Here is a 15,631-nt window from a genome sequence, read left to right as displayed (position 1 = left end):
AGTTCCCACCTATGAGTGAGAACATGCGGTGTTTGGTTTTCTGTTCTTGTGATAGTTTGCTAAGAATGATGGTTTCCAGCTGCATCCATGTCCCTACAAAGGACGCAAACTCATCCTTGTTTATGGCTGCATAATATTCCATGGTGTATATGTGCCCCTTTGCCCATTTTTCAATTGGGTTGTCTTTTTGTTATTATTGAGTTGTATTGAATTCTTTGTATATTCTAGATACAAGTCCCTTACTGGACACATTATTTGAAAATATTTTTCTTGTAATTTGTGGGCTGTGGGTTGTCTTTTCACTGTTTATAGTGTTCTTTGGAGCACACAAATTTTAAAATTTTGATAAAGTCCCATTTATCTTTTGTTGCTCCTGCTTTTGGTGTTGTACCTGTTAGAATCCATTGCCAAATCCTAGATCATTAAGATTTGCCCCCATGTATTCTAAGAGTTCTATAGTTTTTTACCTTAATTTAGATCTTTGATGCATTTCACGTTAATTCATGTTGTTACTGGAAAACATTTTTATATGTAATAGGCTCAACAATGAATTACATATACATGTTGTTTTAAACAATGCATTTTAAATCAGTTAAGAGAAAGGAGAAATATGCAGCATACTGTTTCCTTATAATTTTGCATAATTGCATTTACCAGTGTTCTTTAACTGAGGATGTGTCTTGTCATGCTCCTCAGGTTGTCATACTGGAAGTTGATTTCTGAATTCTTTTTTTTTTTTTTTTTAAGATAGAGTCTTGCTCTGTCACTCAGGCTGGAGTGCAATGGCGCGATCTTGGCTCGCTGCAACCTCCGCCTCCTGGGTTCAAGCAGTTCTCCTGCCTCAGCCTCCCAAGTAGCTGAGATTACAGGTGCCTGCCGCCATGCCCAGCTACTTTTTTGTATTTTTAGTAGAGACGGAGTTTTGCCATGTTGGCCAGGCTGGTCTCAAACTCCTGACCTCAGGTGATCCACCTGCCTCAGCCTCCCAGAGTGCTGGGATTACAGGTGTGAGCCGCTGCGCCCGGCCCTGAATTCATTTTTGAAATAAATTTGGTTGATAGTTTATTTTCTTTTTTTCTTTTTCTTTTTTTTTTTTTGAGACAGAGTCTTGTTCAGCCTCCCGAGTAGCTGAGATTACAGGCACCTGCCACCATACCTGGCTAATTTTTGTGTTTTTAGTAGAGATGGGGTTTCACCACGTTGGCCAGGCTGGTCTTGAACTCCTGACCTCGTGATCCGCCCGCGGTGGCCTCCCAAAGTGCTGGGATTACAGGCATGAGCCACTGCGCCCGGCCAATTTTTTGTATTTTTAGTAGGTCTTTTGATAGCTGCTTATTGCCATGATCTCTCCTGTTTTCTAACACACCGTCAGGCAGCATATTACCATATCGTTTCAAATAGTTCACTTTAAGACAACTTCAGAACTCTGTTTTTAAGGCCTGCCTTTCCCCCTAGGCAAAATCTTTACACCACTGCTTCAGAACTGGTTTGGACTGTGGCTCACTTCTCAGAGTGACACCTCTGCTTCTTGAGCAGGGTGCTTGGCTTTGCCTGTCATGGAATCTTGACTCTGAGTGAGGTAGGGTGGGGGCCATTAGGACCACGCTTTTCTTGACCTGCTGCACTTGGGGTTAAGAACTTTTCTAGCCGGGCACGGTGGCTCAAGCCTGTAATCCCAGCACTTTGGGAGGCCGAGACGGGCGGATCACGAGGTCAGGAGATCGAGACCATCTGGGCTAACATGGTGAAACCCCGTCTCTACTAAAAAATAGAAAAAACTAGCCGGGCAAGGTGGCGGGCGCCTGTAGTCCCAGCTACTCGGGAGGCTGAGGCAGGAGAATGGCATAAACCTGGGAGGCGGAGCTTGCAGTGAGCTGAGATCCGGCCACTGCACTCCAGCCTGGGCGACAGAGCAAGACTCCATCTCAAAAAAAAAAAAAAAGAACTTTTCTTGACCTGCTACACCTGGGGTTAAGAGCGTCTGCCTCACAAGTGGTGCCTAGCTGGAAAAAAGAGCCCCCAGACTTCTTAGCCATTCTTGCCTGCAATAGAGCCTCTGCAACTCAAAGTTGGGGGTGATGAGAAATGCTGGATGTCTTTCCCTCCTGGAGAGATACCATCAACTGGGAGCTGGGTCAGGGGAGGTGTGTTCTTGGCCGTTCTCACCTGGAGTGGAGCTACTGTCCTGCTGAGCTGGCTCAAATGCCACAGACTGTCCTTATTGAGATGTGGTAGATTTTCTTAAATAAGTTATTTTTTCATTTGCTATATGGCCTTAGGACAATTTCCAGAGGCTTTTAGTGTTTTTTGTTTTTTAAAAAAATAATTTTCACCAGTTACGGTTGTTTCACTGGGAGAGCATTTACAGAGCCTCTGATGGCACCATTCCAAAAGTTATTTTTAAATGTAAAATTACTCAAATTGCTTACAGCCACTTAAAAATTTGTGTTTGAGAATGCTTTGGATAAGATGCTGAAGTTTATATGTATGTAAAAGCTTCAGTACCCTAATTGTGTACGTACAACTTGACAGACGCTCAGTATGGAGGAGGTTTGAATAAGGGTGTTTGGCCAATTACGGAGCATTTCTAAAAGAACAAATTGCTGCTGCCACAAGAATTTTGAATGCAGGATGTAGTTCTGTTGCAGTGACTTGTAGGAAGTTATCCATAGGAAGTAGCCATGGATGTACACAGTAATTTAGTGACAAAAATCAAGAGTCTGTAAGGGGGGTGTGTGTGTGTGTGTGTAGTGTTGGAAATAAAACAAGCATTTAGCTCAAGTAACATATTTAACAAAGATTAATTGGACATCTTAATTTGCATTAACCTGAATTATTGATTGGATTTAAAGCTGTCTAGAACTAGCATCACACTGGGGGTGGGGAGGGCAGGAAACCTGTGCTTAATATAATTACCTTGACTGGCTTTGTGTATAATTTATCATAATGTGTGGTAAAAATAATAAGGTCTGTGCAAATGATAATGGCAGTGCCGGTGGAACTAGGAAAAGAAAAGCTTTTACCTTTGAGCAGAGGCCACATTTTAAAATAACTTAGGGATGTTTAGGTTTGTAGCTATGGGTTCAACTATTAAAAATAACTTACTGTATTTCAGACTCCTTAACATGAACCTCCCCATTTAACACTCTATCTCTGTCAGAGGGAGAGATCCCCAGACTTCTCAGCCACTCCTGTCTGTTTGAGAAGCATTCTCAAACAACGCCCCCCCCAACCCCGCCCCAGAGAAGGGGCCTCATTTTGTTGCCCAGGCTGGCCTCAAACTCCTGGGCTCAAGTGATCCTCCTGTTTCAGCCTCTGGAGTAGCTGGGGCTATAGGTGTGCACGACCACACCCAGCTAATTTTTATAACATGATTTTTTATTATTCCATATATCTGAGGAATACAGCTAATTGTGTCTTAGCTCCTTGATATGTACTATAACAGTGACAAAGAATGCTTAACATGCAGAAATCGTGAATTAAGTGAAAAATCCAATTTTGTAAAACGTGTTTCTGCATCAAAAACTAAACAGTTTGTCTTGGGAGTGGGGTTATGGTGAGATTAATGGTAGTTCCCCCTCCCCTCCTTTTCTGACATTATTGATGTATGGTCTGATAGTTAAAACTGTAGGACTCTGGCACTTGCACTGCCTGAGTTTGAATCCTGGCTCCTACCACTTTGACGGCCTATATTCTCTCTGTCCCAGTTTTTTTACTCATGAAATTGGGCTGATAATAGGGTTGTTCTGTTGTTCTAAGGATTAACTTGCTTGGAATAGTGCCTGAGACAAAATAAATACTTAAATGTTAGCTGTTGTCACTATTAATGAGGAAAATGTTATTTAAAATTTGAGGTATGTCACCCTGGCTGCATTAGTATTGAAGTTGGGAAATGAGAGAGTTGGAAAAAAAAGTTACAGGCTGATTATGAATGACCTTGAATATGTACCAGATGGAGAAGAGAAGCCATTAAAGGTTTTAGAGATGGAAAGTGTTGAGATTAATTTAGTATTAATATACTGAACGATTGGTGTAGTAGTGTGGACACTAGCCAGGTTGCTGTTAAAATAGGAGTCTAGGCTAGAGTGGTTTGAGTGGGAGTGGAAAAGATAACATTGGACACATTATAAAAGAGGAATGAAGGAGATGGGAAGGGAGAGATTTGACTTTGTTTTTACTGTATTTCCCCACACTCCCAATTTTAGTTTTGAGCACTGCTGTAGACTGAACGTTTGTCTCCACTCCCCCACCCCGAAAATTCATATGTTGAAACCTAACCCCCATGTGATGGTATTAGGAGGTGTTTGGGAGGTGACTGGGTCATGAAAGTGGAACCTTCACAAATGGGATTAGTGCCCCTGTATTAATAAAAGAGACTCAAGGAGAGTTCCCTCACACTTTCTGCCTTGTGAAGATACAGCAAGATTGCTGTCTGTGAACCAGAATGCAGGCCTTCACCAGACACTAAAATATGCTTGGCCCCTTGATCTCCAGCCTCCAGAACTATTAAGTGTTACTTGAGCCACTCACTCTGAGCTTTAGTTACAGAAGGGGCTAAGAGAAACACCTATTGTTTGCCAATGAATCCTTGGGATTCAGTGATGAGCAAAGCTTGCATAGCTTCTGCCCTTAAGGAGCTTTTATGTTTTAGTTAGAAGATAAACTCACACAGGTGCTATGAGAAAATAGGGTAGCTGGCTCATAGAGCCTAGGATATGAGTACTTGATGAATCCTGACTCAGAGTTGGGAGCTGATGAATTAGTATGGGTAAAACGAAGCAGAGTGCTTTGTTCAGAGGCTCTCAGAGGTGGCATGAAGGAGCACCTTGTGAAGGAACAAGAAGAAGGCAAATTGAACTGGAGTTTGAACAAGCTTTGGGTCGGGTTAGCTGCAAGATGAGGCTGGAATTGGGTGTTTGAGGGACTTGTAGACCATTAGATAAGTATTTTTATCTTCATCCTGGTCTTCGAACATTTTTTTGTTTGTTTGTTTTGAGACACAGTTTCGCTCTTGTTGCCCAGGCTGGAGTGCAGTGGCGCGATCTTGGCTCACTGCAACCTCTGCCTCCCGGGTTCAGGCAATTCTCCTGCCTCAGCCTCCTGAGTAGCTGGGACTACAGGCATGTGCCACCATGCCCGGCTAATTTTGTATTTTTAGTAGAGACGGGTTTCTCCATGTTGGTCAGGCTGGTCTCGAACTCCCGACCTCAGGTGATCTGCCCACCTCGGCCTCCCGAAGTGCTGGGATTATAGGCGTGAGCCACCACGCCCGGCTAGTCTTTGAAGATTTTTAAGCAGTGCCATGACGTGTTTTGCATTTCAGTAATACTCATAGTGATGATTTTTGATACCAAAAGAACAAAACAGTTCTAAGAATGGATGCAGGCCTGACAATCACTGTGCTTTCAAGAGAAAGCTCAATCCCTTTTCCCCATTGTTTCCTCTTCTCGTTTGAGTTTATAGAAAACAACAGAAGGTTCTATGGAGAACCTTCATGGTATAGTGTAAGAGCCAAGGGTTTTAGAGTCTTAACGGAAATATTGTGATCTTATATAAGCTCAGTGTACTTAATCTCTTAGCTTCTATTTATGTCTGTTAAATTGGATCGATGGCTGTGTGAGATAGGTATTATGATTAAATGAGATTATACAAATAAAGCACCTACTGTTGTGTCTGATACACAAATAAGTACTTAAAACTTTTCAAGAATAACATAAATTAAGATAGAACGGGAAAGGAGCCACAGAGAACCTTTTAATGAAATGGAACCAACAAGTCCACAAAAGAAAATAAATCTTTAGCATAAATATTGAGACCTGTTTTGCCTTGTCCACAGGGTAGTTATGGACCATAGTGTCTGAATATAATTTATTGTGAGGTGTATGCTGCAAGTAATTATAAGTAGTTAAATAATTAGTTAAACAGTAATGTTTGCAAATGAGATTACCTAAAAATATTAGAGTCAAGGTTATCTCCTTAATAATTATTTTCACTCACATTTCATGTGTTTTCTTTTGAGGCACCAAAAGAACCCTTCAAGTCCAGCACATAAACTATTAATATTTGCTATTTTTATTTTGTGTTCTGCTTTATACAGTTTTTGTGTTTTGGGAATTTCTCGGTGTCCATAGAAGTGTGTCAAGCCTGTGATAACCTTATTTTAGTGTCCTTTCTCATGCTGTGGTAGAAAAACTGCTGTGTAGGATACTTTTTTTCTAGACAACAATGCATAAAGAGTTTGTCTTTAAAAACATACTGAATCTGTCATAGCAACAAAATCTTCAATTTAAAAATTCAAAAAGATCTAAACTTGGCTTAAAAATAAGTTTTTTTTGTTGTTGTTTTTATTTGAGACGGAGTCTCGCTCTGTCACCCAGGCTGGAGTGCAGTGGCACAATCTTGACTCACTGCAAGCTCCGCCTCCCGGGTTCACACCATTCTCTTGCCTCAGCCTCCCGGGTAGTTGGTACTGCAGGTGCCCGCCACGATGCCCGGCTAATTTTTTGTGTTTTTAGTAGAGACGGGGTTTCACCGTGTTAGCCAGGATGGTCTCCATCTCCCAACATGTGATCTGCCTGCCTTGGCCTCCCAAAGTGCTGGGATTACAGGCATGAGCCACCGCACCCGACCAAAAATAAGTATTTTCATATTCCAAAATGGTGGGTATTTTGAAAGAAAGCTTAGCTGAAAAGATGCTGCTTACTGGATTGTAATAAACATGAAACGACTGATTTATACATTCACATTATAATTTTAAATCATTATATAGTTGACCCTTGAACAACACAGATTCAATCTGTGTGGTCCACTTACACTGCAGATTTTTTTCAATAAATATATTAGAAAATATTTTGGAGATTTGTGACAATTTGAAAAAAAAACGAGGATGAACTGCATAGCTTGGAAATACTGAAAAAATTAAGAAAGGTGTGTCATGAACGTGTAAAATATATGTAGATGCTAGTCCATTTACTACCATGAAATGTACATAAATCTATTATAAATTTAAAGTTTATCAAAACTTAATGCACACAAACGTTTTTATAGACCACATGTGGTGCCATGTGCAGTTGAGAGAAATGTAAACAAATGTAAAGATGGATTAAGTCATAACTGCATAAAATTAACTGTAGTACATTTTCTACTGTAGCTTCATAGCCGTCTCCTTTTGCTACTGCGGTGAGCTTGTTGTAAGTATCGGATGAAAATATGTGACGCTAATTTCTGCGTGAGCAGTTCATCTCTCCAGTAAATGGTCTATCGTAAAATGATCTGTCATGTTCTCATGTATTTTTCATCATATTTAGTGCAATACCATAAACCTTGAATAACATTGCGGGACTCATGAAGTGCCACTAGTGGTGCTGGCGAATGGGCTCCCAAGAAGCAGAGAAAAGTCATGACGTTATAAGAAAAAGTTGAATTGCTTGATAGGTACCATAGATTGAGGTCTGAGGTCTGCAGCTGTGGTTGTCCACCATTTCAGATGATTGATCTTGTAAACAGATGTTGTAATATTACTGTATTGGTAAATACTGTATAGTACTATAAATATTTTCTCTCTTCTGATTTTTTTCTTCTTCTTCTTCTTTTTTTTTTTTTTTGAGACAGAGCCTCGCTCTGTCACCTGGGCTGGAGTGCAGTGGTGCGATCTCAGCTCGCTACAACCTCCATCTCCTGAGTTTAAGCGATTCTCTGCCTCAGCCTCCCCAGTAGCTGGGATTACAGGCACACACCACCACATCTGGCTAATTTTTTTTTGCATTTTTTATTGGAGACGGGGTTTCACCATATTGGCCAGGCTGGTCTCAAACTCCTGACTTCAAGTGATCCGCCCGCCTCAGCCTCCCAAAGTGCTGGGATTACAGGTGTGTTTGAGTCACCCCCCCCCCCCCCCCCCCCCCGCTCCTTCTGATTTTCTTAACTTTTTTTCTCTGGCTTACTTTATTGTAAGAATACAGTATACATGTAACAGAATGTATTAGTTCCCTCTTTATGATCAGTAAGGCTTCTTGTCAGCAGTATGCTGTTAGTAGTTAAGTTTCTGAAGAATCAAAAGTTATTTATGGGCCGGGCGCAGTGGCTCACACCTGTAATCCCAACACTTTGGGAGGCCGAGGTAGGCGGATCACGAGGTCAGGAGTTATAGACCAGCCTGGCCAACATAGTGAAACCCCATCTCTACTAAAAATACAAAAATTAGCCCGGCATTGTAGCGCATGCCTGTAGTCCCAACCTCTGGGTTGCAGTGAGCCGAGACCGTGCCTCTGCACTCCAGCCTGGGCAAGACAGTAAGATTCTGTCTCAAAAAAAAAAGAAAAGAAAGAAACGAAAAAAAAAGTAGTGAGGTCTGCTGCCCTCTACTGGTGAAGGCTAAGTATAGCTTGTGTTATACAGTTAGGTCTCTTGTCTCTAGTGAGTCAAATATTTTAAGAATGGAAAAACAAGGGTTATAGATGTCAGTTAAACGTAGAAATTTGAAAGAAAGAGAAGTAATTCCCTTTGATTATTGGTACATAAAACAGGAATAGGCAAAATTCACAAGTCAAGATAATTTCCGTGTATGACCTTAAGGATGATTTATCAAATTGTTTTCTAAGAAACTCAACTCACTTTGATGTCCAGTAAAGGAAATAATCTGGTAGGGAGTTGGAATTGCTGTTGCTTGTTTATTGTCTCTGTCCTCAGTCTGTAATGTTCTACAAAAGCAGAGATATTTGATGCACTATGTACTTCCATATATTCTCCTATGATTAGAACAATATGTGGCCCATTGTAGATGCTCAGTACACAATTTTTGAACGACTGAGCTTTGAGTTTTTATTTAAATATCTTTTTTTTGGATAAAAAGAAAAATTTAGAGAAGAAAATCTTAAGTATCCTAGGATCATATATCAAATTAGAGGATTTCAGTGAGCTGTATAAAAGGAGATAGATTCTGGGACATAGGGCAAATTTTAGCAGAGTTGGGATAATGACTGGATAAGAAAGGACAATTCTTTGTCCCGAAAGGAATTCTCTGGTATTAAGGCCCTCTGTGAAAGCTGCTGGAGAAATTCAGTTCTGCAAAGTTTAAAGTAAATGGTTTGCTGTTCATGGAGTGCTAGATTACTTAATACAGTCCAGCCTTTATCTAGGTAAAGGTGATGCTTTTCCTATTATGGAAGATGTTAGGATGCTAAGTTTGGATATGAAAAAGTGCTGTGTTTCCTAGAGGCAATCAAATCACCATTTTGGTTGTATTTCCCATTGCAGAAAATTCAAGATGCATTCTGTTTGTGTAATTTGTTTTTATGAAATAAAGCGTAAAACTTCATGTGGTAAATTTTCACACTGATTCATTGTATTTGAGCATGCCTATAGAAAGTGATTGCTACTGTGTCAAATATTGAATGATTTGAATAATTACTAAGTTGTTCAGTTGTGTGTAGGATACTGCTGCTTTGACTTGGTAGAGAGCTTGTTCTAGCCCTGCTAGGTATGCCTAAATCTCCGTGACATAAAAAACAGGCTCTTTTAGAGTTGTGGGACTGCTGCTTGAAATCAAGCAAAGCTGTGCGATTCCCAGCTGTTTGCACCACTTGAGTATTGAATAGGATTTATTAAGAAAAGTAGTGGTGTTATTCTTGGATAACTTAATTGTATCTGTGATAAGTTTTTTCTCCACTCAAACCTTTCCAAATTATATCTGAAAGCAATATTTTCAGATTCATTCCTCAAATATTTAGGAACTCTGCACAGTACATTGTAGAAAGGGAAATGAAAATTTACTTTTTTGGAGAATCACCATGCTTGCTATTTGTGAGACTCCTTTTATTAAAGCAGTTCTTATGGCTTTCTTTTTTTTTTGTGGGTAATAGCATCTCAATTTTAAATACCTGGAAAAAGAATGAGAGAGGTTGTTACTCTCTTTTTAAGATAGGCAGATTGTAAGTGACAGAAGTGGGATTTTGAATGAGTTATGTTTGAATCCAGAAATTATTTGTAATTGCTCCATGCCTATTTCTTGCTCTTTATCTTGCATCCTAGTGTGCTGAGGGAAAGGGATCAAATTCTTATGTGGTAGTAGAGATGCAGCGGAGTATGCTATGCTGAGACCTGACATACCTGCTCAACAATACCGGAAATACAGAAATGAGGACAGCTTGTCGGGTAGAAGAAACAGAAACCAAGAGCTAGAAAGGTGAGACTATATAAGAGATAGGGATAGCAAGCAACTTGAGGCTTTGCTGATTGAGTGTCCTGTCATAAGCAGAAGATGATTTTGTTCTGTGGTCTTAGAGAAAGGTATTTTGAGAGAGGAGCTTCACACTGCCACTTTTCCCATTTATCTTATTTTGTTTAAAGGGATAGTCCCTTAGTTATCCACATAATACTTATGTCTAGAATAATTTGTACCATGACTTTTGTCAGATATTTCTGATTTGTCTATAGATGGAGGGTTACTGAATTCGTATAGATGGAAGGATATTGGGCATAAAAATATGAGAATATAATTTTGAGCTATTTTAGCTCAAATGATCTCCAAATGCTAAAGAACTGCAGGGTAAGGGAACAGTGAGTATTCTATATATACAATTTTACTGTGGGAAAATGTACATAAAATTTATCATTTTAACTTTTTTTTTTTTTTTGAGATGGAGTTTCACTCTGTCGCCCAGGCTGGAGTACAGTGGTGCCATCTCAGCTCACTGCAAGCTCCGCCTCCCAGGTTCACGCTATTCTCCTGCCTCAGCCTCCCGAGTAGCTGGGACTACAGGCGCCTGCCACCGCGCCTGGCTAATTTTTTTGTATTTTTAGTAGAGATGGAGTTTCACCGTGTTAGCCAGGATGGTCTGGATCTCCTGACCTCATGATCCGCCCACCTCGGCCTCCCAAAGTGCTGGGATTACAGGCGTGAGCCACCACGCCCTGCCAATTTTTGTATTTTTACTAGAGACGATTTTCACCATGTTGGTCAAGCTGTTCTTGAACTCTTGACCTCAAGTGATCCACCTGCCTCAGCCTCCCAAAGTGCTGGGATTACAGGCGTGAACCACTGTGCTTGGCTGATTTTAACCATTTTTAAGTTTGCAATTCAGTGGCATTAAGTACATTCACATTGTGGGATGCTTACCATCATCCATTTCCAGAATTTATCTTCTTTCCAAACTGAAACGCTGTACCCCTTAAGCAATAACCCCTTATCCCCCCAGCCCCTGGCAACCATCATTCTACTTTCTGTCTGTACGAGTGTGACTAATCCGGGTACCCATGTTTGTGGAATTATGCAATATTGTTCTTTTGTGAATGACTTACTTCACTTAGCATGATGTCCTCAAGGTTCACCCATATCGTTGCACCTGTCAGAATTTCCTTTCTTTTTAAAAAATACTGAATAATCCACTGAATGTATGTACCACATTTTGTTTGTCCTTGGATTGCTTCCTGGAAATACTTTTAAAAGAGACATAGTATTGGCTTAGTAGACAAGGTGATCTCCCCGGCCCCCCACTTACCCCACACTTGGGAATATATAGTCGCTTACCTCATCACTCTCAGGAGGAGATGGTAGGGAGTGGAGGTTGTATTTATTTTCGGGAAAAAAACCAGACTCACAGGTGGTGCTGATGAATCCATCTCTTCCTACCCTTTTGTGATTAATTGGATCTGTGTTCAAGATTCCCAAGTTTTGCCTGAATTCTAGACGTGTAGAGCCAACTCTCTAGTGGTTTTCACCTCAGTTTCAGTGTTAGAACTGTAAGAACTGCCACTCTACCCCTTTCCTTTGAAGATAAGTGGACGGGAAACCTGGAGTCCAGGATTATATAAGCCAAGGAAGCTCAGAGTTTCAAGAAGGGAGAGGAGGTCAGTGTCTAATGATGAGAAGAGGGCAAACAGGATGAATATTGAGAAGCAGTTATTTGATTTGTCAGTAAGTAGAACATTGGACCTTCTTCTCGTGCTTCCCCTAATGCACATACTCAAAAGCTTTGTATGTAATTTTTAGGGGAATTAATCTTCAAGCCCATTCCTACATCTCAATTAAGACCTTCTGGCTTAAAGCAGTTTTAGTTTTAGTAGCTTTGGGTGGAGCCAGGTGAGAATGGGCAAAGTGAAAGGCGAGATGGGCGGGGCATGGTGGCTCACAGCTGTAATCCCAGCACTTTGGGAGGCCAGGAGGGAGAATTGTTTGAGCCCAGGATCTCCTGACCAGCCTGGGTCTTAAAACAACAACAACCAAAAACCCAAAAGTTACAACTTAGCTACTCTGTCTCCATCACATTTATTTAAAAAGAAAGAAAAGGGGAGATGGAGACAGTGTTATGACTTGTGGGAAAAGGGAAGGGCAGACACTGGTGATTTTCAGTAGGGAAGATTCAAGCACAGGCTGGGAAAAGATTGATTGGGGATGATGATGATTGGAGCATCATTCCTTGGAGAGGGTATACAATGGGATCATGACCCCAGGCTGAGGGACAAGAAGAAGAAGAAGCTGGAGCAGATTTGAGGTAGACAAGAATAAAGTTGAATTGGTTAGCTAGTATTTTGAGTGCCAAGAACGTAATCGCTCAAGCCTATAATCCCAGCACTTTGGGAGGCTGAGACGGGTGGATCACGAGGTCAGGAGATCGAGACCATCCTGGCTAACACGGTGAAACCCCGTCTCTACTAAAAATACAAAAACTAGCCGGGCGAGGTGGCGGGCGCCTGTAGTCCCAGCTACTCAGGAGGCTGAGGCAGGAGAATGGCGTAAACCTGGGAGGCGGAGCTTGCAGTGAGCTGAGATCCGGCCACTGCACTCCAGTCCGGGCGACAGAGCGAGACTCCGCCTCAAAAAAAAAAAAAAAATAATAATAATCATTCACATATTAGCCTGGTGGTGGCGGCATGGGCCTGTAGTCCCACCTACTTGGGAGGCTGAGGCAGGAGAATTGCTTGAACCCGGGAGGCAGAGGTTGCAGTGAGCCAAGATTGCACCACTGTACTGCAGCCTGGGTGACAGAGCAAGACTCCGTCTCCAAAAAGAAAATAATCATTTACATAATTTGTCAGCAGACCCAGTGACTAAGGAAAATGATAGGCAAGTTTCTCAAGGTTTTTAAAAATGTCTGCTTCACGTAACACTCTTTGTAATTTAGGGTGTATAAAATGGATAACAAAAGCGAAAGAGGGACTGCTTAAATCAGAGTTTTTCATTTTTGTTTTCCCCTTTATGTGTTTAAAGAGCTTCTATGTCTTAGACTCACCAGTACTTGATAGTATCAGTCTTAAAACTTTGTTTTGCTTTGCCAGTTTGATCAGTGGAACAAATCTTGGTTTTGTAATTTGCATTTTCACAATTACTAATGAGGTTGAGAGGCAGGCTAGTGTAGCATTTAAGAGCTATGGACTCCCTGGGTTCGAATCCCATTTTGCCACTTAGTACTTACTGATACAGGTAATTTACTTTTGCTTTCTGTGCCTCCCTTTCCTTACCTGTGAAGGGAGATGATACTAGTTCCTACTATATACATTTGTAAGGATTACAGTGCTACAAACAGTGCCTAACATGTGAAAAGCTCTATTTTAAAATTACGTCTTATTTCATGTATTTATTAGTCATTTCTATTTCTTTTTCTGAGAAGTCTACATACCCTTTGCCTGTTTTTCTACTGAGGTGTCTTTATTTTGTAATTTGTTGGACATACATAGTTTACAGATATTTTCTTCTACTCTGTTTGCTCTTTAATTTTTCAGAGAAAAATCTACCTGACTTCTTCCTGAAGCCTCTGAATTTTGCCTACAGGAGGACATATCTTAAACATCAGTTTTTGTGTGTGCTTTAGTCAAGTTTTTTTTTTGTTTGTTTGAGGCAGGATCTCGCTGCGTTGCCCAGGCTAGAGTGCAGTGGCCCCATCTCAGCTCACTGCTACCTCCACCTCCTGGGTTCAAGTGATTCTCCTGACTCAGCCTCCTCAGTAGCTGGGACTACAGGGGTGAGCCACCATGAGTGGCTAATTTTTTTTTTTTTTTTTGGTATTTTTAGTAGAGATGGGGTTTCACCATGTTGGCCAGGCTGGTTTTGAACTCCTGACCTCAAGTGATTCGCCTGTCTTGGCCTCCCAAAGTGCTAGAATTACAGGCGTGAGCCACTGCTCCTGATTTTAAACATATTCCTCTAGCACTTTCTATAGTTTACATTTTCCTCATTAATCTACCTATAATTTGTGTGTATGTTGGGTGGAGGCGGGGGTTAAAATGTACGTCAACTTTTTTTTGACAATGATAGAGAACTTGAAGAGGAAGAAGTCTTAGAGTCAGATCAGAATTAGAGTCTGTTCTGCATAACCTGGGCAAGCCCCTGCTGTCTCTTATTTTTGACCCTGTAAAATGGAGATACTACTCAATTTCTTTGCTGCATAGACTGGGTATGAGAATCAAGTGAGTTGTGGCAAAGCACTTGGAAACTTCCTGCAGTGGTTTAGTAACCTAAGTGTCTGGTGAAAAATACTTGGGTATTAATATTACAGAAGCAAGCCCCAGGTATGTTTTATATACCATGGTGTACGTTTGGTCTTGAATGTCTTAAGCCAGGTCATGATTACAAAACTTAGAAATGAAACTTTGCAATGCTTGTGGGAAGTCTCTCTTAATCTCTTGAGAGCCAATGAGTTAGAACCAATCAGTTAAGTTTCCTCTATCTGGTGGCATGTTAGAGTCATTCACTGGGGAAGGTTTTTTGCAAAGTACTGATGCCTAGGCCTCACTCCCAGATACTGTAATGTATTCCATCTGGAGAGGAACCTGGGCATCAGTGTTTTAAATAAAATCACCTGAAGTGATTTTATTGTGCAGCTGAAGAGGGCTACTGATACAATGAATATAGAATTGAGGATTTGGTAGCATTTTTCTATACTCATTTGCTGGTCAGGTTGTAAAGAAGAGTTCCCTGTTCTTAAACAGTTGTGGCCTTCTAACCCTGGCTCTAGGAGTGCCTGTAGTCAAAACCTTGCCAAAGTAGAGAGCTGAGATCATCTGACAAATTAAGATGTATTGGAGTGTTACGTAGTTTGAACCCTCTTAAAGAAAATTTTGCCAGAGGTTTTTGGGGTTTTCAGGGTTTTTTGTTTGTAGGGGGTGGAGAGGGTGGGGATCTTAACAGAAATTGGTTCTCTCACAATTCTGAAGGTGAGAAGCCCAATATCAATGTGTTGGTAGGCTTGGTTTCTTCTCTGTGGCTTGCAGGTGGCCACCTTTTTGCTGCATCTCTACGTGGTCTTATTCTGTATGCGTGCACCCCTGATGTTTCTCTCCAAAGTGTTAAAGTTTATGTTAAAAGCACTTGGAGGGCCGGGCGCGGTGGCTCAAGCCTGTAATCCCAGCACTTTGGGAGGCCGAGACGGGCGGATCACGAGGTCAGGAGATTGAGACCATCCTGGCTAACAAGGTGAAACCCCATGTCTACTAAAAAATACAAAAAACTAGCCGGGTGAGGTGGCGGGCGCCTGTAGTCCCAGCTACTCGGGAGGTTGAGGCAGGAGAATGGTGTAAACCCGGGAGGCGGAGCTTGCAGTGAGCTGAGATCCGGCCACTGCACTCCAGCCTGGGCGACAGAGCAAGACTCCATCTCAAAAAAAAAAAAAAAAAAAAACACTTGGAAGCTTGTTTA

The 15,631-nt window shown here is 41.3% G+C and overlaps 1 protein-coding gene across 6 annotated transcripts in view; it reads left to right on the top strand.

Annotated features, from left to right (window-relative positions):
- USP9X (ubiquitin specific peptidase 9 X-linked) overlaps positions 1–15,631 on the top strand; it is a 158,336-nt gene that overhangs the window by 27,213 nt on the left and 115,492 nt on the right. Inside the window, exon 1 of one of the 6 annotated variants that reach the window (XM_026451483.2) lies at positions 10,029–10,183. The exons of the other annotated variants lie outside the window; for them this stretch is intronic. The gene's annotated coding sequence lies outside the window, so the exon portion shown is untranslated. Of the gene's footprint in view, positions 1–10,028; positions 10,184–15,631 lie in introns of those variants that run through there. 6 annotated transcript variants of the gene reach the window in all.

Source organism: Piliocolobus tephrosceles, chromosome 12 (genome assembly GCF_002776525.5).
Source record: "Piliocolobus tephrosceles isolate RC106 chromosome 12, ASM277652v3, whole genome shotgun sequence".
In the NCBI taxonomy this organism is placed as follows: domain Eukaryota; kingdom Metazoa; phylum Chordata; class Mammalia; order Primates; family Cercopithecidae; genus Piliocolobus; species Piliocolobus tephrosceles.
The sequence above is the reverse complement of the archived record's forward strand: the minus strand, read 5'-3'. Positions and strand labels throughout refer to the sequence as shown.